Here is a 22,567-nt window from a genome sequence, read left to right as displayed (position 1 = left end):
CCTAGAGAGAGGCAGTTACCTCAGTTCTTTTTGCAGGCAGTTTTTAGCTGATGATAATTAACTTGATAAAGCAATCTATCTGCTCCCCTGGGGAGGTGGGAGGGTTGCTTATGACTATCGGGGAAATACCCCTACGAGAGAACAGGAGTTACAGGTAAACTATACCTTCTCTCGTAGGGGATTGCCATGTATAGTCATAAGCGTTGAATAGAATAGCAAGCCCATCCCATAACATGCAGAGGAGCAGATAGTCAGAATATTCTCTCAAGCAAAGAGGTTCCTAAGAGAAGCCTGTCCTACTTGAGCATCTGCCCTAGCATCTGAGTCAAGGCAATAATGTTTAGTAAAGGTGTGAATAGATCTCCAACTCGCAGCTCTAATGGAACATTCCGCAATAAAGCAGTTGTTGCCAACTTGCCTCTGGTGGAATGTGCTTTTGGTTTACCCTGTAGAGTTTTCTTAGCTAGTTGATAGCAAAATAAAATACAGGAGACTATCCATCTCGATATTGATTGCTTGGAGGTGGCTAAACCGGTATGGACAGTACCATAATTATGAACAGTTAAGTTCTCCGTGGGGGATTAGTCTTATCTAGATAAAATGTTAACACCCTCTTAACATCTAGAGAATAGAGAGCTCTCTCTGATTGGGGTAGAAGGGTTTGGAAAGAAAGTAGGTAAGGAAATTGACTGGTTGATGTGAAAGTCGGATATAATCTTGGGCAGAAATGTAGGATGTGCTTGCAGGACTACTTTAGAGGAGTGAAATACTGTGTAAGGCTCGTGGGTACAGAGGGCTTGGATCTCGCTAACCCTTCGTGTTGAAGTGATTGCCACTAGAAAGGCCGTCTTCCAAGTTAGGTGTTGGAGAGATGCCTTGTGTATGGGTTCGAATGGATGTTTCATTAGACGTGAAAGGACCACATTAAGTTCCCATGATGAAGGGCGCCTAACTGGAGGAACAGCTGGCGTCCGAAGTTGTTCAAAGGTGCCTTAAGTCAATTGTATGCTTTTTCAGCACCAGGAGACCCTTCCAGGTGATGGTACCCTCTACAGATCTGCAAAAGATTGTCGGAACTTCATCAGTTTTCAAATGATGCTGTTTGTTTCGAAGTTAAAGCACAGCTCGGCTGCTTCCCTTACGGGCACTGTGTTTTTTACACAGGCCAACTAAGTCTTATTGTTGTGTGAGGAGTTCAAGAGCAAAGATTTAAAAATGTTCTTGTTCTTTGCATGATGACATTATCTAGTTAAGTTTTTTTGTTACTAAGGGAAACAGAAGCATATGTTAAAATTAGGATAAAATTTGTGTTTATGGCTCGAATTCTTGAATCGATTGCTCTTCCACGGTATGTTTGAGATAACTACTTCAATGATTTAGTGACTGTTGTGTTTTTAGTTACCCAAGTTAAGAGATTTATTCGATGTTTCAAACCTCAGTCTTGTCCTTGATTGTGGCGATGCCTTACTTCAGTGGCTTATGGCTGGGCTGATTTCAACAGTGCATGTTCCTTCTAGATGGCTTATGCTAACGTTCGAATTTCCTGCATATTTTCTAACTTTCTTTTGGATAGCAGCACATCGGCACATCATGGAATCCTCGACAAAGCCACTTGCTTACCTTACCTAATGGCCTTTGTGCAGTGCCATGTGTATCTGATTCCTGCAGTGCCGCGCTTCTTATCGTTTTCCAAATTGACTCCGTTTACCCTCAAATCATTTTCCTAACTTAATTTATCAAAATTGCACCCTTATCACGGATGTGAATCTTATAAGCAGCTTAGTCTGAGAGTCAGACTGCTGCTGCCTACCCAACCAACATAAATAACTGTGGTGTCGTCCAGTTTTTTTTTTTTCCGTAGTTGCATCTCTTTGGCAGAGTGCTGTATTTTTTTTCAGTCCTGCATTCAGAAGTTCAGATCAGGTCTTTTCTGGATGCAAAACGGCAACCATCGCTGAACTTTGTCCTGGACATTTTAAGAAATAGGATGTTTGTGGTGATCATTCGGCAGCTAATAGTGCTGGTTTCAGCACTGGGGGCTTCGTGGCTTTGTCTGAACATCGACTGGGAGTCTGAGACTGTAGTTTGGCTGACATCACTCCAGCAAGTCTGTCCTTTGGGGGTGGAGTTCGTTAGTCCGAATCTAGTGCATGGGTTATATATTGAGAATAAAGCGTGTACACATAAAAGGACGCCCTGTCTGGCTCACACTGTGTGTGTATATGGACTTGGGGTAACTGTGCTCCTGACCTCTGAACCTCTGACTATTTGGGTTCTGTGTCCTTTCAGCCGCAAGCTCCTAGTTCAAGAGCAGCCCTTTCTGTTCCACAATGGAGAGCCGCACTGCTCGGTCAATTTAAATCGGCCCTGACCCGCAGCACCGCCAGCGACATCTATGCCGGAGTACCCGAGTCCTAATCTGCCGTCCTCCCTGAAAACACGGCTCAGACTCTGGATATCATTGGGACCGGCAGCATTCCTGCCACCAGCACCTCGGCGCTTGGCCAGAGTCCGCCCCCGCTAATTCACTACTGAGGTCTACACGAAGATCCGCATCGTAAACCTTCTGTGCACTTCTGGTTTAGGGGGCATGGAGTCCCCCCCCCCCCCCCCTAGTACTTGACGGTCTCACCAGTCTCACCAGTCTCACCCAGCTCGCTGCTGTACTCTACCAGTCGTGGTACACGTGGCGTATTCTCATGCAGGGCGTTATGCAGTATGACCACATAGTAGTAGTCCTGCCGCACACCATAATCTAACCCAGAGGTCTTCAAACTGGGGGGCGAGCCCCCCTTGGGGGGCCTCAAGTGATCCCAGGGGGGGCGCCAAACTCTGGCCAAAAGAAATATTATACAGATAACATGCCTTTGTTTTAAGCAGAAGCATGTTATTGCAGTTTGAAAAAAGTAACAGTACTTAACTGCAATGTTTAAATAGGTTTAGACCTATTTAAACATTGCCATCGTTCTAAAATAATTGTGAAAAATTCTGAGGGGGGGGCCCAGTGATTTTTATTTTTCAACCTTGGGGGGCGCGGCATTAAAATGTTTGAAGACCACTGATCTAACCAGTCATGGCAAGCCTTAAACGGGCAGACTACTGGTGCCGAGCTGCCCGTCATTTTACCAGCAGTTATCCTGCAAGCCCCACCCTGATCACAGGGTAGTGCTGCTGCGGACCCTGATCTAACCTCACACGTCATGCCAAGCCCATGATCGTGTCTGACCAGTCATGGCGAGCCGTAAGAAGTCTTGCACCGAGCTGCCTGTCTTTACCTCACCAGTTACCCTGCGAGCCCCAGTACAGTGGTGCCTGCTTTACATGGCATGTCCACTTTCTGACCTTACTCTCTGCTAGTAACTAACCCCTCAGCACATTGTAGTGTAGTTGTGCCCAGTTATCACGGCTCTGCACGACTACATGTTCTCTTAAATGCTACTTCCACCTTTGAGCAGATGACTTTATTTAGTGCTTGTTAGGAGTGTCTACCGTACTGATTCTGCAAGTCCTTATGCAAGCAATTAAAATTAAAAAAATAATAATCTAACAACACATCTCCCACGATTCGTTCAGAGGCCAGTGCAGTTCAATTTCATCATTGTACGTGGTGGGTTCTCTAGACGTGCCGGGTCACCCGTCATTCCGAACATGTAACTCTCCCACCGCTAACGCTGAGCTGCCAGTCAGTCTGAGGAGCCCTGCTGAACCTTTTTTAATGTAATGATGGCTTCCCACAAGGCAGAACTCATTCAGAGGGGGGAAATCCTATATCCTCGAATCTGAGTGGGAAAACAAAACCTTAAAAGGGGTGCAATCCCTAATCCTACTGAGCTTGGACTAAAGTACTCTTCATTCAAAGTTATAACAGACGGACCTGGGACGGAGCGCATTATTCCAGCCGCTTTCACCCTTCAATGGCTGCAGTTGAAGTCCGGATAATATACAATTTTGCCTATATTCTTCAGAAAGTTATTAATTCTAGTCATCAGACTACCTGCTCAGAAGTAGGGTTTGTCAGTAGGCTTTCCCTCTCAAACGGTGTGGTGGAGGGCTGGTAAAACAAATGAAATACATAAAGGCCCTCTAACTTTGTTGCTCTGGGGAAGGGGAGCGCACCTAGGATCTGCTCTTTGGCCCTCCTCGTCGAAGCCCCCCGTTACCCAAGTCCGGCTCTCTGCACTTTCTGCATCTAGACTGACTCAGTAGAATTCTCCACTTTGTAGATTTTATTGTGTCTCGGGGTTGGTCTGTTACTCTACTCTTTTACATATTGTTCTAGCAGTGTTCCTATGATCTCTATTTATGGTTTGTGTTTTGTAAAGTGGGCTGCAATCACGTAGGTGTGGTTTGCGCTTTGGAAACACATCCAAATCTGTCTGTCTGTCGGTTGGTTGTAGCTTGCAGTAAACAGTGCCGTACGTCAGTGAGTGCGTGAGAGCCCAGTGACCCGGGCACTCTGTCCTCTTGCACACCATGTACGAATTGGACGCCTTGTTTGCCCAACGGTCCCCGTCCTTGTGGCAAAAGGATGCGTTTGAAATGGCTCGGGTCTTGTGACAGCCTCGTTTACTGTAAACTCTCTCAGGTCTCACCCAGGGTTCGTTCCTCTGGAATGTGGAAACAGTGTGTGCCTTCGCGTCCCCTTCACCTATTGTGAAACGTGCAGAGAAACCAGGTCCCAAGACAATAGTCCTGTCTGATTACACACAAACGAGGGAGGGCCCCCTGGCACCCTGCCCCCAGGAGGCCCAGTACTAGTACCCGATGCCTCCAGCCCAGCCTTCTTTCTACGTTTGGCTCGACAAGTGATTCATAAGGGACAACTTGAGGATTTCTGGGTCCCGTGGCAAAACGTATTTTGGGGGTTCCCTCATTGGGAACAGCTTTGAAATTAGGATCAAATTTCAATCCCTTAATGACCTTTTTGGCCCAGTAACTGACAATGACACACAACCAAATTCTAAATCTCTTTATATCGAATATTCGGCAATAGTAACAGATGCTTTCAATATTGTAACAGCAGCTCACGGATGTTGCTGCAAATAATCTCTGCGACACCCTCCCATTTCTCATGTGATGTTCTTTGATCTAAAATACGTTTTATGGCTGTTGCTTGAAATAAATACATTTCTCTGAAATGCCTGTGATGGACTCACACATCACCCATATTAAAAATAAATTAAAGCGAGACGGTATTTAAAACAGTCTGTTTTTAGAATTGTTCAAGGTGATTGGGGCAGGACTCTGCAGTACAGATGTAGCTCTGTGGGGGTGACGCCTGAAAGGTTGGGTCCCTGGGCAAGAGCCCACCTTGTCCATGCCTTATAACGTCTCTAAATTCATACGTACTCGAGTGGATCTGACCCATCACGACTCTTTCGTTGTGGCCTAGAATGAGTTCCGGCTGCCAGCTTGGCCGGCATTCGAGGGGCACGTCCCCGTTGATCTGTGTAAGCTTACTGCCCTTCTGATAGCTCGTCCACATTCTTTCTTCCTGTAAGGCCGCGGACATGTGCAGCGGCGCACTGTGGAGGGTTCTGCCTCTGGTGGCCCTGTAATGCCTTTCGGATATTTTGTGGTATTAGGTAATGCATCCCTTCTGTTGCCTGCTGACCTGAGTGCAGCTGCCTTCAGTGCACTCGGTGGTCACCGAAAGAGCCTTCGCAGAATCTGCCCTGGTGGCCTTAACATGTGTACAGTCCCAACAGTGAAGCCTGGCTCCTTTCAGCTCGCTCTATCAGCGCCGTGCTAGAGTCTCCCTGGACAGTGCTTTTATTTTCTGAACATAGGGTTAGTCATACGTGTACATGCATATGGGCTTTTCGAGTGGAACCCCTCCTGTAGATTGCTAAGATGAGTAGTATACATATCAGCATTACGATACCTACTGAGCCGTGCTTGAGTACAACGAAACAAGGGATGCACTTCCTGTTTGAGATAAAGGACATTTGACTATGGGTCTTCTGGTGGGGTCGTGATGGACAGTTCTGTGCTTCAGTGACCGGTGCTAGCCTTTCTGCACCTTACTGTGAATGTCCCAAACTGAAGGTATTATAGGCTGGTCAGTCCAGGCATGCTTATATGAAGCTTCAATTACACTTGGGTCTTTTATGTCTATTGCTTTATTCAGTATCTCAGGCAGAACACTGCCAATCGCTTCCTTTTCCATTTCTTCATAGTCGTAGCTCATTAGTTCTGTCCTTTGATCGGCTATTGTGGCTGCATATTCCGGAACACTTTCTAAGAATCCTGGCGATTCACTGTAATGACTCCCATCCCCGTGACGTCCTTCCATCCTGGCCACTGCCAACTGGCTGCAGAAGATAACCCTTATCTGGCCCTACAGTGCTCTCATTCTACACACGACACAGCACTTAAAGGGTTTTTAAAAGATGTTATGATGATGACTGAAATCAACTGCATGCCTCGCCGTTTTAAAAATTGGTTCCAAACTTACACATGTTACAATGCAATTCAACTGTGGGGGTGCACGGGTGCCCCTCGGGTGGGGGCACCTTTCTGGGGTAACGAGGGGCACACAGGTGCCCTCTGGGGTGGCGAGGCGCACGGGTACCTGTTTCAGCCTTGATCCTTTTCCCTGGAATACCAGCACAGGCTCCCCAGAAATCCTGGCATTGCTCTCATGCCAGATCTTGCATGAGAGCAGCGTCAAGATTGGTCTGAGAAGCTTTTTCTGCCGCTGAGACACTGCATTGGGAGTCTGTACAGTTTCTCCAACCCGGCTGTGTAACACAGAGAAACCTAAGTGCTCATGTCAGTTTGATGGCCTGAGTCAGTCGGACAAACTGACTTGCGAACTTAGTGCACTGACTCAACTCCCCCTCTTTTCCCCTCCAGTGGACCAGCCCTGCCCCTCCCTGCACCTGCTGGCTCGCCATTGTGAAGCAGCTGCCCCTGGAAAATGGATAAGGGCACACTCCGGAGCTTTAGTCAGGCACCTGATTAAATGCCGTCCTTGGAGAAAGTGGCAACAGAAGATGTAACTGCTAATGGTTGCATGCCGTCTCAGGGCTTGTTTTAGGTTGGCCTTGGTGCATTAGTGCCCGAGTCCGAGGGTGGACTTTTTCCTCCCCGTTGTCCTTCTTGGGCAAACCCTACCTTAACCTCTAATCTTTCTGATTGAGGGCGCCTTTCTTTGAATAGTAAATACCTGCTTCTGGTTTGTTTTGCTTTCAACGCCTTTTGTGTTGAGTTCTCTGAAGTGAAAAATAGAAACTTGCCTGGGAGGGAGCCAGAAGGAAGCTCTCTGGGCAACAACTCGAACACTTGCTGTGTTTATACACTGCTTTGGGGAGCTTTGTGCGCAGGTGAAATAGAAACCTAGCATCCAGCGCCCTTTGGACTGTAGCTCGAAGAATCCATTGTGTTGTGAGATCTACTCATCCAGGCAATTTTACATCATATCCTACATAATTATGGCCTTTTCCTCGGCTTTCATGTATTTTTTTTTAAGCATTTTCGACAATTAAGTGACTGACCGCAGACTACGTCACCTGTGCAGAATGGATCTCATAATGTGAAACCTACTTCATATGCCCCCCATTGGAAATGGTTTGATCCCTGGCCAAAAGAACAATGCTTCTTTGGTGTTACTAGGTGTGTGTGAAACTTGCAATTTTCTCTCCACGAGCAAATATACGCAATTTGTTTTTGCAAAATTCTGCACATACCAGTAACCCGATTTGCTGATATCTCAAGTAGCTTTTCCCTGAGAGGGTGTAGCTCACGCAAATGAGCGATAACAGCACAAGGTTGGTTCGGGGAGAACATTTCTCAAAGCGAGGCAAATCCTATTTCCGTCTGCCTCCGCAGAGCAAAAATCGTGCATTACTTTGTGTAACATAAAATGGTTGCTACTAACTGCGGATTCCCCACCTTGTGAATATTCCTTAGGCGTCAGATGAAATAAGGAAACTTGAAGCACTACTCCTGTGTGCTAGGAAGTGGGGTCATGTGGCTCCATGCTGACGTCATTCAGCTTTGGAAGTGACGAACACAGCCGCATATAAGCGCTACACATACATGCCGACATTGGTTCCTTTCTGATCTAACAAATCTGGAGGTACTTCTTTATCTTTAAATACTTTTTTTTTTTTTTTTTTTTTAAAAGGTTATCAGTGAGCATGGCAGCATTACCCTTCCTAAGCCAACAGGGTTCTAGTCATGTAGGGACTGTCGTGCCAAGTACAAGTATGTTGATAGTGCCTTTTGTCAGCACAATTCCAGGTCCAGTGTTGAGTCCACCTAGATGAATCTGAACATACTAGACTAGTCCTTTATATTGCTGCCATAATTTATCACCTTACTGCTTGGCACCAGGGGGACAAGTGGATTTAAATTTTTCTTTTAAATTTTGTTTTTTTAATACAGGACAAGTAGATTTGTAAATAATCTGTCCCATGGACAAGTGGATGTTTAAATCTGGGCCTCTGGTCAACCTGCCTCACCACATCGTACCTTACGGTTGCGGCAGTTGTAAAACCTCTTTAGCGTGTGACCTTCACAGCATCCACACTGTTGGGGGCAGGATTGCCATTTCCTCCATGGATAGCAAGCAATTACTTCCCCCGCTGCTTCTACCAGAATGGCGGTCCGAGCCATCCCACCCCTCCATATCTGTGCTGTTGCTCAAAATTTCCTGGCTAGCCCACAGCTGCGAGTAGGAGTTCTGAGTTGGTACTCCCATTGTCTCATCTCGGCGGGTTCCATCATCAGAGACCAAGATGCGGCCCCCATACTCTGGCGAAGGCCGTCAAGGAAGATGGGTTGCCGCATGCCCTGTCTGCGCTGTTCTGTCCACTCCACAGTTTACTTTCCCTTCCCCACACCTTGGTGGTCGAGCCATTTTGCAGCCTCTGTCTGGCAGCTTCGAAGAAGTTTACTGAACCTTTGTGTTGGATCTGGACTTTTGCGGGATACAGCAGCCATATTTGATGTTAGCCTCCTGCAGGCAGAGTGTGATTAACAGAAAATTCTTTTGGAGGTCCTGATCTCTGCGGGTGTAGTCCAGAAATGATAGGATTTGTTTATCCTCAAATTTGGGGGGGGGGGTTATGAGAGCAAACGTGCTGCAGGATAACGTCTGTCTCTGTGTTTAAAAAGCCACACTATTAAGGGCCTAGGGGTGTGTCCCTGGGTGTGGCATGGCAGCAAGAGAATGATGCGCCCTTTCAATGTTGAAAAATTTGGATAGCACCTTGGGCTAAAGGCTATTCACTATCCACTCCTCCAGTAAAAGTTAAGTAGATGGTTCCTCCCCCGTTCCGGGAAACCCACCAAACGTAGGTTATTTCGGAGCAAGCAACCCTCTGCGTCTTCAAGTCTTTCCCCCGTGTGTGAAGCACTGCGGAGAAAGCACACCACCATGGCCTGCAGTGTTTTGACCTTGTTGCAGTGATTGAATATTTTCTTTACCAGTTACACATTCTGCCACTTTGCGCCGGTCCAATTGGAGGCGACTGACATCCTTCTCAGTGATTTCAGTTTTAGTTTCCAGCGCCTCCGTCGAGCATTTTATTGCATCTAGAATTTCCAATGCCACAAAAGATATGGGGCTTAGTCCCTCATCTGGGTTCTCCTCCTGCGGAGCGCTCACAGATGTCTGTCCTAGGACCGTGTAATGATCTGTTTTAGTAGATTGCACCTGTTTATGCCCCTGTCTTTTCCCCATTATTCGTCGCCGGGTGTCTTGCAGCCTTTCACAACACGCCAGCAGTATAAGTTCTGGAGAAGCCGCAGCTCCGTCCCTCCAGGTCATGGGGTTAAATTTCTCCGTTCTTATTGTGGGTATATAGGCGTCAAGGTATGACGTCATGAGTGCAGGGTGAGTGCAGGTCAGCCTGCCAACCGCTGTCAGCCAAGCACCTATGCCACACCTTCACTGGGCCAGTACTCCACAGCCCCCAGTTGACTTGTCGCCTCTTCTCCAGCACTGGGTCCCTCAGCGACATGGCCTATTGTTCTGGGACGTCAACTCCCTGCAAGAGCACCAAGGATAGTTTTGGGGGACCGCCTTCTTCACACCACCCTCAGAGAAGTGGGTGCTATTGAAATTCTGCTTGTATGATGGGTCTTTACCCAGGATGTTGCAGGAATTGTTTCCTACTACGGCAGCTTGGGGGAAATGCTTCTAAGCCACCATCTTGTGTAGCCACCCCCCCTACCCAGGCGTTCACCTTATCGTCCTGCAAACATGTTCACTCCGGATCTTTGCTCCTGGAGTTAAACTCTAGTTAGGAGGTCACTTCTGGTAAACAAGTGCTGCCTAAGGAAAAGTCTTGACAACTTCGTGCAGCATCACGTTGTGTAAGCTTGTTATACTATATCAATTTGCATGGTGTACTAATCACTTGTGAGGGTATCCAGACACTTGAGCCAGTTGTAGGCATGTTGTCCCCACACAGTTATTCAAAGAGCCACGTCTTCAGCTTCTTGCAGAGTTCAGGAAGTGAGAAGGAGGCTTTGATGTGTTGGAGGATCTTTCCATGCTTTGGGTAGGGTGTAGGATAATTAGAGCATCTAAGAATTTCACTCTTGGCTATTTTAACATTTAATCGACTCATTCCTTGAAAGCTTCTGGCAGTTTAACTGGCTCCACTATAAAGGGTCTGGAATAGTCCCTAGATCTACACATCTGGCAAGTCATATCTCAGACTTTGTTTTCAGATATGACTTTTTAATCCATTTATTTGCAATTCCCCAGGCCCTGCAAACCTAAACCACTGAACTGCAGATAGTGCCTGTCAGTCTCTAGGATGGAGATATGGAAATAAGAGCCTTGCAGGTCCAAAGCTACAATCTAGTCTCTGGGGTTTAAGAGAGACAGCACCTGGGCTAGATTGAACATTTTAGAATTTGTCCTTCTTCAGTAAGTCATTAAGAGAACAAAGATCTAAAATAGGACGACGGACTTCGTCCTTCAGTACAGAAAAGTAACTGGATTAACTCTTTTGTACTTTTGACACCGCAACTCTCCCAATTGCCCCTTTCGCCAGAAGGGCCTGCACTTTCTGCTGCAAGACAGATATGTGTTCCTCCATCCCGGGTGGCAGTATACCTTGTAAGCCTGACTCTTCTCCATGATATCCTTGATGGATAACTACTATTCAACACAAATGTTTGGTGGGGCCTGAGCTTTTTGGGGGTGGGCAGGTGGTGTCACTCACACTTGAATTGGTTAATTGGATGGGACTGGTGGATGTTTGGTGCTTGCGTCATCCCCATGACCGGGAATATTTCTGTTAATACACCTACGTCTGGTACGCACAGCAGAATTGACTATTTCCTTGTCCAGGAGACGGCCGTGCACAGTTTGAATGAAGTGTCCTATCTGGGATGTTATATTTCAGACCACACACTCTATTATTGACGTTTTTGTTACAAAGACAACCCTGTGGTGGCTTCAGGCTGAACCGCTCACAGGCCCTATCTTCCTTACTACTCTGCGGAAGTGCTACAACAGTATCTCAAGCTAAATTAGGGTAGTTCAACTAGTCGGTGGTGGAATGGGAGGCGCTCAAGGTGGTTCTTAGGGGCGTCTGCCTGTCTACCACGGTGGGTGTAGACCTATGTTGAAACAAGACTGGCAAAGGGCCTAAAGAGAATTAGCTTGATTGGAAAAACTGCAAGTTGAGCACCCGAGTATGTGTAAGACTGGGGTTGACAGACATAAGGTCTATGAACTGTGGGACCGACTTGAAAAGTATACCTGAAAACATACTAGACTTAGACTCTCTATGGAAGGGGATAAAAGTGGTAATTAATAGTACACCTGATAAAAACAGAGGTCCAAATGCAGCCGATACTTGCAATAGAAACCCCTGAAGGGCGAGTCGTAATGACATTGTAGGAAATTGCCCCTTTTTGTCATGGTTACCGCCTCCCCCTAACACACACACACTTTTTGCCTGATATCTGATGCTAACTTGACTGAGTGTGTGCTGGGATCCTGCTAAACAGGCCCGCAACCTGTGTTCTTTCCCTAAACGGTACCATTGCTTCCACAATTTGCACACCTCTGGCACACAGCTAAGTCCCTTGTAAAAGGTAGCAGTGGTACCAAGGGCCCTGTGGTCAGAGCATCTATAGGAGCTGCAGCATGTATTGTGCCACCCTAAGGGTCCCCTCACCAAACACATGCAACTGCACTGCCATTTCAGATTAGGTATGTTTGTGGAGAGAAAAAGGTTAAGTTGACATGGCATCCCACCCTGGGTGCCATTCCCACAAACCACTTCCTGTGGCATAGCAGGCCTTACATTCCTAAGGCAGGGTGCACTATACCACCAGTGAGGGCATAGCTGCATGAGTGATATACCACCTACAGTGTCTAAGTCCATTCTTTGACCCTGTAAGTGCAGTATAGCTGTATTGACTACATGGGCTGGGCGTTTGTCATTACAAACTCCACAGCTCCATGATGGCTTCACTGAAGACTGGAAAATTTGGATTCAAACTTCTCAGCACACTAAACCCACACTGATGCCAGTGTTGAATTTATTGAAAAATGCACACAGAGGGCATCTTAGAGATTCCCCCCCCCCCTGTAATTCTCCTCTCTCTCTCTAGTGTGAGGGTGACCGGGCTATGGCAGTCTGCCACCACCAGATACATTTCTGACACCATGGGGTGAGAGCCTTTGTGCTCTCTGGGGCTAGGAACAAAGCCTGCTCTGGGTGTAGGTGCTTCACAACACCCCTTCTCAGGGCTCAAAACATCTACTCAACCAGTTTTATTTTGAGGTTGAGCTATTTTTTTAGATCCTACTCGCCCCTGAGTGGACAAAGAACAGGTGTTCTGTTTGGTCAGAAACTGGTATAGCAATTAAGATGCCTTTTAAAATCTTATTTTTGTCACATTTGCTCAGTGTTCAAAGACCGGTCAAAAGTCAGTTTTTCTTCTTGCAATGCAAATACTTTTTCTTTTGAATGCAGAGTTCCAGGATTCTGTAAGGTGAACTATCTGACGTATGTGAAATGAAAGGCGGCTGGTATCAGGTTTTTCCTCACACACAACATTTATATAACCAAGTCAACTTTACAAACATTTCAAAATATATTTCAGTAGCTGTGAAAGACCATTTCAGATGGATACAACTATCTGTGAATTCCTCACCTTATGAATTCTCCCAATGTGCCAGCATTCAATGGAAAATCATCTTCCCAGCTCTCCACGTCGACATCACAATTGCATGTCTTTACGAGACTCCGTCTGATGTCACCGTGCCAATAACAGGGCCTCGCAGGTGTGCTGACGTCGGTTCCCTTTTTTCCGTGCCTTTGAACACTAATGGTTTTCTCCTAGCTCTTGCTACTGTTCCATCTTGTTTCTGGCTACAATGTCTCCTCCTAGGAAGTCTGGGTTTAAGCCTTGTCGGGAGTGCGGGGGTCGATTGTTGGTTACTGACCATCATGATGATTGCCTTTGGTTTTTAAGTTCTGAGCATGACGTCCGAGTGTGTATCCAGCCAGAGCATGAATCCAAAGACATTGAAGGAGAGAGAAGCCAAACTCTTTTTGGCTAAGGCAGGACATAAAAGCCATCATAGATCGTCTTCTCACACTTTGTCGAAAAAACATAAACAACGCCACGACTCTCGGAAGTCGTTCAAGGTCCATGTCTCAATCTAGATGGCGCCGTGCGACATGGGAGGTTAGTCCTACTGTGACTCCACAGCCTCAAAGCCCTCAGGCGCAGTCTGTCTCGAGGTGGTCGCACCTCCAGAGAGTCCTTGCTTTTCACCTGCAGCGCAGGATTGAGATGCTCAGCCGGTGCAAGTGCTGCATGGAGACCAGCGGTATCCTGCCTTCCCGACTCAGGGAGCGGATCCGGCTGCATTTTTAAATGCCATGTTTAGTATGTTTAATGCTATGGCCCCTGCTGGTGCTCCGGCTGGTCCCATGGGTCCTTTGGCATTTACTTTAGGCTCCCCGGCTCCTTACAAGGCGGCACTGTTTTTGCCCTTTTTTCCAGCCGAGTGTGCCGGTTCGGTGCCGATGACATTGCCTCAAAGACCTGCGGCGCCGATGACATCACCTTATCAGTCGACGCCGATGACAGAGCCTCAGGTGACGACAGCGCCGATGGGATCCGCCCCAGTGCCAGATGGCTCCGGATTGGACTGTAGTCAGCCTTCTTCACCTGGTCTGCGTCTTTCAGTCCTGAAGCTGGTGTCATTGATGTTGGCTAATTCTATGTCGATGCCAAGGTTGAGGACAGGCTGAGGTAGCGCAGAAAAGCTTTAAGGCTTTTGGAGGAGCAGGAGTACCAAAGGCAGCTGCTGGAGGAAGGAGAGATTGCGGAGTCCTTGGGGAATAGCAAGGACTTGACTCTGCCAGTGGGTTAGACACTTCCCCGGAGTGGGACCTTTCTTCTCCAGGGGAGTTTACGGAGGAAACAGCCTTTTTCCATACTGTGGTCAGGAAGGCGGCAAATTGTTTTTGATCTTCCGTTGCCTGCTGCGGAGGTGAAAACTAATATTCTAACAAGTCCTGCATCCCTCTTCGGCTTCAGAAGAACCATTGCTCCCATTTAATGATGCTCTTACTGAGCCTATTTTAGAGGTATGGAGGAAGCCTGTGTCGTCCCCAGCTGTCAACTGATCTGTGGCAAGAAGGTATAGGGTAGCTCTTGGAGATCTGGGATTTTTGTCTAAACATCCTACCCCGGAGAGTCTAGTTGTTCAAGCCTCATGTTCCACACTGTCTGCACCAGGCTCTTTCACTGTGATTCCTTCGGACAGGGAGTCCAAGAGAATGGAGCGGTCGGCGAAGAAGACATTTTTATTTTTCTTCTTCCTGTAGTATGGCCCTCAAAGCCGCAAACGCTACCTGTGTATTGGGAAGAAATGTGCATGCCCTGATGGACACAGCTAAGGCTATGGTTCCAGACCTGCTGCAGAAGATGCAAGGACGATTTGGTGAACTCCTCTCAGACGCTCAGGTGGCGGCTAAACAGATTATCCAGTCTGGATTCTACAGATTCGGTGGTCAGGGCGATGGGTACCTCTGTCGCTACCAGGAGGCATGTGTGGTTGAGGTCCTCTGGCTTTTCTTCGGATGTACAGACTACTCTCTTGGATTTGCCTTTTGATGGGGAGAAGCTTCTTGGTGCTAAAGCTGACTCTGCCTTAGAGCGCTTTAAGGACAGTAGGGCCACAGCAAAGTCTTCAGGTCTGCAGGCTTCCACTACTACCCTTTTCAAGTCCTTTTGGAGGTTTAAGGGGTTTGGGCGTGGAGCTGTTTACCGTGGGAGACCCCAGTCTTCAGTCCAACAGCCTACCAGCATCCCATATAGGTCCTTTAGAGGGGGCGAGGGAGGTATCGGACAAGAGGGGCCCCCAGCAGCACCCTACATCATCCTCTTCCCCTGGAGGACAACAAGGGAAGCAGCCCTAGTTTTCTGCCCATTTTCAGCCATACTTCTCCTGTAGGGGGAAGATTACGTCTTTTTCTCCGCGAGTGGGAGTTAATCACTTCAGACTCCTGGGTTCTAAATATTGTGAGGAAAGGATATGCTCTTCCTTTTCAGGAGTTTCCCCTTCCCATCCCTCATTTTGTTCCGAAGACCATCTCCTGTTGCAGCAGGAGGTTCAAATCCTGTTATCAAAAGGGGCAGTGGAGTTTGTTCCAGAGCAGGAAAGGGGTCAGGGATGTTATTCAAGATATTTCCTGATTCCCAAGAAGGATGGTCGATTGAGACCAATCCTGGACCTGAGGATTTTGAATTGGTTCCTCAAACAGGAGACATTTGAGATGCTGACTCTAGCGCAGGTACCTCTGGCTTTGAACAGAGGATTGGATGGTGTCTGTCGACTTGCAGGATGCTTACTTTCATATCCCTATTCTCAAGTCGCACAGGAAGTATCTCCGGTTTGTGGTAGGGTTGCAACACTAGCAGTTTGTGGTCCTTCCGCTTGGTCTTACTTCAGCACCTTGAGTCTTCACGAAGGTGATGGCGGTGGTTGCAGCAAGTCTCAGAAGGAAGGGAATATCGGTATTCCCTTACCTGGACAATTGGTTGATCAAAGCCAAGTCTCTGGCGCTTGTGCTGCATCACTTGCAAATGACAACTCGGTTGTTGTTCAGTCTGGGTTTTTCGATAAACGTGCCAAAGTCTCACCTGGAGCCCTCGCAGCACCTCCTGTTTATAGGGTCAGTACTGGATATCGAATCGGGCCTATCCTCTGCCTTAGCGGATTCAGGGCATCCAGGCGTTGATTCCAATGTTTCAAAATGGAGCAGTTGTTCCAGTCCTTAAGATCCTGCGCCTGCTCGGTCTGTTCGCTTCTTGCATTCTGTTAGTCACTCATGCACGTTGGCACATGAGGGCTCTCCAATGGTGCTTCCGCAGGCAGTGGTTTCAACGCAAAGGGGATCTCAAGGAGTCGATATCGATCTCCAGAGACGCTGCAGCGGATCTACGATGGTGGGCTGTGGACTGCAACCTCTCTAGGAAGGCCGTTTTCACTGCCTCCTCCGGTGGCCAGTCGTAACGGATGTTTCCACTCTAGGGTGGGAAGGTCATCTGGGGGCCCTGGAGATCAAAGGTCTTTGATCTTCAGTGGAACAGACTTTTCATATCAATCTGTTGGAATTGTGGGCAATACGTCTGGCTCTCAAAGCCTTCCTCCCGTCCCTTCGTGGTCAGTCAGTTCAGGATCTGCTCTGTCACATCTTTCTGATGTGGTGTTCTCTGCGGATAGATCTGTTTGCCACTCGGGAGAACGCACACTGCCCGCCATTCTGCAGAGCAGCCTCCAGTATCCAGTGCAAGGAGCTTTGGGGGATGCGTTTCAGATGTCTTGGTGCGAACAGTTGCTTTACTCCTCGCCTCCCCCCCCATTACCCTTGATTCCTTGGGCTCTGAGGAAGTTTCACCAAGATCGGGCTCAAGTCATTTTAATAGCTCCAGATTGCCCGAAAAGGGTGTGGCACACGGACCTTCTCCAACTCTCACTGTGCCCTCCGCTCCGTCTCCCTCTCAGGGCAGATCTCCCCTCGCGGGGGCAGGCTCTACACTCCCCCCTCCAGAGCCTGTACCTACATACCTGGAGATTGAACGGGGCAATCTGACTGCTTTCTCCCACCAGAGGTAGTGGATGTTATTTTATCAGCCAGGCAACACCACTAAGACTGTTTATACTGGCAGGTGGGCAAAATGTTTGGCTTGGGGTTGAGAGAAACAAATTGATCCCTTGAGGGCCCATCTGTCTGATGTTATCTTGTTTGCATTAGCTTTAGCACAGAATAACAGTAGCAACTGCACAACCAAAGGCTATTTGGCAGCACTGTCAGCCTTTCTTTGCCTTCCAGGTCAACCCTCCTTGTTTAAATCGCCTATTCGGTTCTTAAAGGGTTTAACAAATACATTTCCTCCCACTCCCTTTCTTATGCCTCAGTGGGATTTGAATCTCGTTTTAACTTTTTTAATGGGTTCACAGTTTGAACACATGTATTCTTGTCCATTAAGATTTTTAGTTCTTAAGACTGTTTTACTGATAGCTATTGCATCAGCTAGGCATGTCGGTGAGCTTCAGGCCCTTAGTGGTAAACCTCCCTTCACTTTATTCTTTCCTGACAAAAAGGTGCTGAAAACTAGGGTGGCTTTCCTTCCTAAAGTTGTCACTCCTTTCCATATGGAGCAGGCTAGTACCCTTCCATCTTTCTACCCTCCTTCTCATCCGTCAAAGGAGGAAAAGAGACTCCATAGTTACGACCCCAGAAGGGCTCTCAGTTTTTATATTGAGAGGGCAAAGGACGTTCGGTTCGAAGACCAGGTATTCGTGGGATATGTAGTAAAGAGGAAGGGCAGAGCAGTCAATAAAAACTATATCCAGGTGGGTCATTCTTTGTATCAATGTCTGTTACTTGTTGGCAAAGAAGGGTTTTAGAGCCTATTCGACCAGGGCTAAGTCTGCCACTTTGGCCCTGGCTAGATGGGTTCCGGCGGTGGATATTTGCAAGGCAGCAACTTGGGCATCCCTTCGCAAAGCATTATTGCGTGGACTCTGAGGTTAGGAGGGACAGATATTTTGCATGTCCTGTATCGCCGGATTTCTTGATGTGACCAGTCAGGCACCCGTCTCAGAGTGCGGTACTGCTTTGGGACTCTATTCATAAGGTGAGGAATCCACAGGTAGCTGTATCCATCAGAAGAACAAGTTTCTTTCCTTCTGTAATGCTTTTTCTGGTGGATACATTAGCTACCTCTGGATTCCTCAGAGTCCCACCCGCCTCCCCGTTGCCTGTCTGGTCATACCAAGGCTTTTGTTTTACAAGTGTATATATGTTTTGGTATTTTAAGTGTATATAAATGATGGTTATAATTGTATTACATCATTATGGTTTTATGTGTGTATTCGTTTGAGCTATTGTGAGGTCGGTTTTCACCTGTTCGCCTCAAAGGCACGTAAAACATGGGAGAAAGTGACGTCCGCACGCTGGCAAGGACCTTATTGGCACGGTGATACGACTGAGTTGCGTGGAGCCGCGCATATGTGACGTCCTTGTTGACGTGGAGCGCTGGGAAGAAGATTTTCCGTTGAATGCTGGTGCATTGGGAGAATTCATAAGGTGAGGAATCCACAGGTAGCTAATGTGTCCACCAGAAAAAGCGTTACCGAAGGTAAGTAACTTGTTCTTTTTGTACTTGTGTGACGACAAATATTTTAATAGGATGAAAAAAGTCAGAATACTTTGCTTAGTTATGTGTTAATGATAAATGTTTTCTGAAACCCAAATTTCACAGATTGTTAATACACTATATAATTAAAGTAAAAGTAAAGCTGCAAGTTAGTGGGAAGGATTTTGGACATTTCTTTACAAATTTTCTGTCTGTAAATGACAGTGCGCTACCACTTCGTGCTTTAGTAATATATTTTTTAAAAGTGAGTGTTTATACATAAATTGAGAAACACTCCTGACCTGATGGCAAAGTTATTAGTAAACTAAGATACAAATCATGCATGGATCCTGTGTACCCTTTATGTGGGCTACAATAATTACACATGAAGCAAACGTTTAGTGTATTTAATCAAACAAACTTTATTTTTTTAATTTTTATGTACACTAGAACTCATTTGAAGGTGCACTCATGTGAGAATGAAGAAAAAGGCGATGGTAAAATACAGTATTTGCCTAGGATTTCACAATTTGAGACCTGTTTCCGGGTCAAGCACATTATAGTTAGGTCGAGTAGATTATGCAGGTCAAGAAACATTTTTATGATTTTTCGAGGCCTGCCCCTGCAGGAACAGCAATACTTGGCACTTGTGGGAGAACCTGCATTCGGGAGTGGAAGTAGTCTGTTAATGGAAGAGTAAGTGTAAGGAAATGCCTCCTTGGCATGGTTACCCCCTGACTTTTTGCCTTTGCTGATGCCAAGTTATGATTTGAAAGTGTGCTGAGGCCTGCTAACCAGGCCCCAGCACCAGTGTTCTTTCCCTAACCTGTACCTTTGTTTCCACAATTGGCACACCCTGGCATCCAGGTAAGTCCCTTGTAACTGGTACCCCTGGTTCCAAGGGCCCTGATGCCAGGGAAGGTCTCTAAGGGCTGCAGCATGTCTTATGCCACCCTGGAGACCTCTCACTCAGCACAGACACACTGCTTGCCAGCTTGTGTATGCTGGTGGGGAGAAAATGACTAAGTCGACATGGCACTCCCCTCAGGGTGCCATGCCAACCTCACACTGCCTGTGGCATAGATAAGTCACCCCTCTAGCAGGCCTTACAGCCCTAAGGCAGGGTGCACTATACCATAGGTGAGGACATAGTGCTCATGCACCTATGCCCCTACAGTGTCTAAGCAAAACCTTAGACATTGTAAGTGCAGGGTAGCCATAAGAGTATATGGTCTTGGGAGTCTGTCATGCACGAACTCCACAGCACCATAATGGCTACACTGAAAACTGGGAAGTTTGGTATCAAACTTCTCAGCACAATAAATGCACACTGATGCCAGTGTACAATTTATTGTAAAATGCACCCCAGAGGGCATCTTAGATATGCCCCCTGAAAAGATACCCGACTTCCAGTATGGGCGGACTAGTTTTACCAGCCTGCCACACACCAGACATGTTGCTGGCCACATGGGGAGAGTGCCTTTGTCACTCTGTGGCTAGTAACAAAGCCTGTACAGGGTGGAGGTGCTTCTCACCTCCCCCTGCAGGAGCTGTAATACCTGGCGGTGAGCCTCAAAGGCTCACCCCCTTTGTTACAGTGCCCCAGGGCACTCCAGCTATTGGAGATGCCCGCCCCCTCCGGCCACGGCCCCACTTTCTGCGGAAAGGCCGGAGGAGATAATGAGAAAAACAAGGAGGAGTCATTGGCCAGTCAGGACAGCCCCTAAGGTGTCCTGAGCGGAGGTGACTCTGACTTTTAGAAATCCTCCATCTTGCAGATGGAGGATTCCCCCAATAGGATTATGGATGTGCCCTCCTGGCCTCAGGGTGGAGGCACAAAGAGGGTGTAGCCACCCTTAGGGCTACTAGCCATTGGCTACTAACCCTCCAGACCTAAACACACCCCTAAATTGAGTATTTAGGGGCTCCCAGAACCTAGCAAGGTAGATTCCTGCAATCTAAGACGAAGGACTGCTGACCTGAAAGCCCTGCGGGGAAGACGGAGACACCAACTGCTTTGGCCCCAGCTCTACCGGCCTGTCTCCCCACTTCAAGAAAAACTGCAACAGCGACGCGTTCCACAGGGTCCAGCGACCTCTGAAGCCTCAGAGGACTACCCTGCATCTAAAAGGACCAAGAACTCCTGAGGAAACAGCTCTGCTCCAAAGAAGAAACATCTTTGCAACAAAGAAGCAACTTTTAAAGACAACACGTTTCCTGCCGGGAAGCGTGAGACTTTGCACTCTGCACCCGACGCCCCTGGCTCGACTTGCGGAGAAACAACACTACAGGGAGGACTCCCCGGTGACTGCGACCCTGTGAGTAGCCAGAGTTGACCCCCCTGAGCCCCCCCCCCCAGCGACGCCTGCAGAGGGAATCCAGAGGCTCCCCCTGACCGCGACTGCCTGCTTCTAAGAACCCAAAGCCTGGTAAGGACAGTGCACCCGCAGCCCCCAGGACCTGAAGGATCCGACCTCCAGTGCAGAAGCGACCCCCAGGTGGCCCTCTCCCTCTCCCTTGCCCAGGTGGTGGCTACTCCGAGGCCCCCCCCCCCCCCCCCCCCCCCCGCCTGCCTGCTTTGCTGAAGAGACACCTGGGTCTCCCATTGAAACCAATTGCAAACCCGATGCCTGTTTGCACTCTGCACCCGGCCACCCCCGTGCCGCTGAGGGTGTACTTTTTGTGCTGACTTGTGCCCCCCCCCGTGCCCTACAAAACCTCCCTGGTCTGCCCTCCGAAGACGTGGGTACTTACCTGCTGGCAGACTGGAACCGGGGCACCCCCTTCTCCATTGAGACCTATGTGTTTTGGGCACCACTTTGACCTCTGTACCTGACCGGCCCTGAGCTGCTGGTGTGGTAACTTTGGGGTTGCCCTGAACCCCCAATGGTGGGTACCTTGGACCCAACTTTGAACCCTGTAGGTGGTTTACTTACCTGCAAAACTAACAAACACTTACCTCCCCAGGAACTGTTGAAAATTGCAGTGCCCAGTTTTAAAATAGCTTATTGCCATTTGTGTGAAAACTGTATATGCTATTTTGCTAATTCAAAGTTCCTAAGTGAAATACCTTTCATTTAAAGTATTGTTTGTAAATCTTGAACCTGTGGTTCTTAAAATAAACTAAGAAAATATATTTTTCTATACAAAAACCTATTAGCCTGGAATTGTATTTGTGTGTGTTCCTCATTTATTGCCTGTGTGTGTACAACAAATGCTTAACACTACCCTCTAATAAGCCTACTGCTCGACCACACTGCCACAAAATAGAGCATTAGAATTCTCTTTTTGCCACTATCTTACCTCGAAGGGGAACCCTTGGGCTCTGTGCATACTATTTCTTACTTTGAAATAGCACATACAGAGCCAACTTCCTACAGTAAGGTTGATCCAATATAATTACAGCCATATGATATACCTCACTCGAAAGAGTCTTCACAGAATATACCCTCATAGAGCCTCACATTGCTTAAGGTGTGGAATGGAAAGTGTGACATTTTGACATATGGTGTGGGAGTGCATACAGTGCAGTTTTGGTAAGAAATAGCGGCATATATAATGAAAGTGATGGACTGGGCAGTACCTTTACAGATGAAACAGTGTCTCCTGTGTGCCCTCTGCTGAATCCCAAAAGAGAAGCAAAGCAGAAAGTATACCCTATTGGGCGAATAGCGATACATTGGTTGAGTCCGAATTCGCCGCTGAAGCTGGGATGGCGCGGTGACCTTGTAGAATGGGCAGAGGTGTAGGAAGCCCACATGCGACGGACCAGATGACCTAGGATGGGGTGATGACCGTCTTTGGTGATGGTGCTGGAGGAATCATTGGTGCCGACCCGAGCACCTCTTTGGCCTGGATGGACGGCTTGCGTTCATCATGAAGCATGCACCCGGGAAAGAACGTAGACTTGGAGACTAGCCCGGTT

The 22,567-nt window shown here is 47.6% G+C and overlaps 1 protein-coding gene across 2 annotated transcripts in view; it reads left to right on the top strand.

Moving 5' to 3' along the window:
• OTUD5 (OTU deubiquitinase 5) overlaps window positions 1–22,567 on the top strand; it is a 426,591-nt gene that overhangs the window by 100,813 nt on the left and 303,211 nt on the right. The window lies entirely within an intron of this gene.

Source organism: Pleurodeles waltl, chromosome 10, assembly GCF_031143425.1.
Source record: "Pleurodeles waltl isolate 20211129_DDA chromosome 10, aPleWal1.hap1.20221129, whole genome shotgun sequence".
Lineage (NCBI taxonomy): Eukaryota > Metazoa > Chordata > Amphibia > Caudata > Salamandridae > Pleurodeles > Pleurodeles waltl.
The sequence above is the reverse complement of the archived record's forward strand: the minus strand, read 5'-3'. Positions and strand labels throughout refer to the sequence as shown.